The sequence below is a fragment of the Crotalus tigris genome, unplaced genomic scaffold (genome assembly GCF_016545835.1).
Source record: "Crotalus tigris isolate CLP2741 ecotype Arizona unplaced genomic scaffold, ASM1654583v1 scf7180000017834.3080900, whole genome shotgun sequence".
Classification (NCBI taxonomy): domain Eukaryota; kingdom Metazoa; phylum Chordata; class Lepidosauria; order Squamata; family Viperidae; genus Crotalus; species Crotalus tigris.
Window position 1 is genome coordinate 2,656,547 of NW_024096662.1, and position 3,594 is coordinate 2,660,140.

Here is a 3,594-nt window from a genome sequence, read left to right on the forward strand (position 1 = left end):
GTGTGGGTCATATTCTCACCCAGGGTGTCTAAGAAGATTAGAAGAATATTGAAATCAACAAAGTTTAGTAAATTTGTGGGTTTGGGGCTATTTGTTTTTTAATTTAATTTGGGGATCCACAAGTACGTACAAGGTATTTCTGTGTGTGTTTTTTGGTGAAGGAGATTTCAAGCACTCTAGTGTTGCCCTATTGCACTGTTGTAACCACTCTATATCTTTTATTCAAAGAGAAAACCTATTAAATAAAACTTCTTCCAGGAGAATGCATGTTGTTTAGGGAAATATAACCTCTGTTACCATGGTAATCTAATGAGGGGGTACTTTATTTGAATGCATCCTAAAGTGTCCTATTTAATTCATTGGAGCCAAAGACTGAAAGATGATTCAAATATTAAATACAGCAAAACACTTCCAGTTGAGATAATCAGATGAAGGACCTGTTCTTTGCTTATGTTCCACATCAAAATCTCTATGAAGAAGAGAAAAGTTAGGTTACCACTCATTCAAAGAATTTGAGTTATATAAACTCATTGTTCCTTTTAAAACACAACCACTTTGCCATCCTATCTGACAGTGGGGTATTTGGATCGCCCTAATTTTTATTTCATTAATTCATCACACAATCTATTTTGTATCAGCTTAAAAACTATGTCCATATTCAAATCAAATATTTTCATGGTGGTCATTGACCAGTAAAAAGAGAAATATTTTTGACACGGCAATTCCTTATTGGGAAATATAAAGATATATCTTTTTTATTCATTTATTTCTCTAATCAACAAGAACAAAATGCAAAACAGAAAAACAAACTTCCAAAACTAACAATGAGAAAAAGAAAAAAAAACTTGGGTACAAAAAAAGAAAAAACCACACATCATATGTTGAATAGATCTAACATTGAACATAAAAAATGCTGAAAAATAAATAAAATACTTTATTTAGTCTCCCTTTTTACAATCCTGTAATCTCTTAATTTGAGGTTAGATTTGGAGAGACTGGATGGATAAAATATTTCATTTAATATAAGGAATAACTAATTAAAAGATTTGTGCAGTTGTATAACTTGGTCAAGATATTTGGCCACCTGATAGATGTGTGTGGGGTTAGTATCCCTTAAAAATAATACATATAAAATTTATCAATGTGGCTTTCATATTTGGAAATGATTGAGCAGACCACAGCACATCTTGGAACATCACAGATCCATATTTAAATTGTTTCATGTATCACACTTTAAATTACTTAGAAGGGGAGTTCCCTCAAAGCAGTCTAATCCTTGGAGGACTGAATCACATGCAAGTCCTTAACATCTTGATTGGCATGTAAATAATTTATTGATTGTATTATGCAGGCCCTTTGCAAAATTGTCTGCAGAAAACGTGGCAATCAGAATCATGTCCTCCGTCTAAAAATCACTGATCAGCTGCTCCGATCAGTGAGCATGTATTCTCTAGGCAGCTTTGAACCTTTAAGAAGATTATCAAATTCTGCCATATCTCTAAATAGAAAAGGAAGTTATCTTTTTTTCCTCCCTTCCCTGGGAGTGAATGATTTATGATGTATGTGGCAATTCAGAAGTCCAATTTGGATGTTTTCCTTCCCAATAACTGGCAGAAAAAAACCCACATATATCATTATGAAAAATGGCTACAAAACTGTTCTTGCCAGACAACATCTTTCTTGATCCCACAAAGGAGACTTGAAGCATTATTTTATACTAAATATTCATATTGTTTAGCAGCAAGGTAGAAAACCTTTTGTCTTTTTCCTGGGAGATAACATGTCCAATTATATTACAGCTGCCACTTCTGAGCTGTATAACTCTGGATGATCTTTAGACGAAAGCAGAAGTCTAGAGTTTTCCATATCTCTTTGCTACCTTCTATAGCTATCTGGATTTGACATCCCACAACTGACTGGCATAGTAACATAACAGAATAACATAATAACAGAGTTGGAAGGGAGGTCTTGGAGGTCATCTAGTCCAACCCCTTGCTCAGGCAGGAAACTCTATACCATTTCAGACAAATGGCTGTCCAGTCTCTTCTTAAAAACCTCCAGTGTTGGAGCAGCCACAACTTCTGGAGGCAAGCCATCCCACTGGTTAATTGTTGTAACTGTTAGGAAATTTCTCCTTAGTTCTAGGTTGATTCCCTCCTTGATTAGTTTCCATCCATTGCTTCTTGTCCTGCCTTCGGCTGCTTTGGAAAATAGGTTGACCCCTCTCTTCTTTGTGACAGCCCCTTAGATATTGGAACACTACTAGCATCTCACCCCTAGTCCTTCTTTTCATTAACGTTACTCTTGTTACCCATTCTAATCCTTTCAGAAAATATTCCTTCTTGAGCTCAATAAGAAGAATCACATATACTGACTCATTCCAAGCTTTTTGCAGAGAACCATAGAGTCAAAAGGGAACCCAGAAGTAATCTAGCCTAATCCCCTACTCATTGCAGGATCTTTTATAGCAAATCTTTATAAGGTGAGCAGAGAGATGATCTTTACTGTATATGTTAAAATTGATACAGTTAGCGGAGCACCCCAAACTAGACTAAAATGGGTTAGATAATTTGTGTCTTAGCATGCTGTAAGAACACAGCCATTGTTAGCATATTGTATAAACTAGGGCATCATATTAACCAATGATATGAGTTGCCTGTTCCTAGCATGTCATGTGAATAAAGCAACTGAGTTTTGATATGCCCTTTTCATTATAGATACTGGGAAGTTGAACTCACATTTGAAGATCATATCTTATATTAAGGCAACCAGATTTTAATTGAGGGTTCTTTAGTGCTCTCTGAGCTTGCTTGTTTTATTGCAAATGTTTCATTACCCAATCTAGGTAACATCATTACCTAGTTTGGATAATGAAACATCTGCAAGAAAATGAGCAAGCTCAGAGAGCACCAAGGATCACTCACGTCCACCCTAAGCTACATATTCTCCTTTATCAGATTTTAATTGCTACGTTCTCAATAACCACAAGATGCTGCAAAAAGATTCAGATGCTGTCACCTATTAGTCATTGGGAGATGTGAGTCATTGGGACTCCAGACATGGTCATTTGCATTTAGTCAAGGGTAAGTGTGTTTTTTTCTGAGCAGAGGTCTATATTTTGAGGCTGCATTCAGAAAAGTGCGAGGGTGCCTGGATAGAAAATCAAGTACATCCAGGAAGGGGAAAAAAAGATCTAAAAAGTAATAAAAAGAAAAGTGTGTTTGTCTCCCCATTATTCAATATTGGAAGAAATTTGAAAAACAGGTCTGGAGCCACACAAGGACACCTCTGCTTGGGGATCACAGATATTTGGCTAAATCGATGGATTGATTATCTGCCATCAAGTCATTTTTGTCTCCTAGTGACAAAAGAAGAAAAGATAGCTAGATTTTCTTCCTGCTGATCTTTAACCTATTATTTCAAGTCATTTGCACTCATTTCCCCTGTAACTGAGTCCATATCACCTTGCGGCTGCTCATCTTCTCTTTCCTTCCATTTTTCCTAGCACTAGATCTAGTGGTGGGATTCAAATATGTGAACAACCGGTTCTCTGTGTGGATGCCACTTCCGGAAGTCTATTCTGGGCCTGGGCAA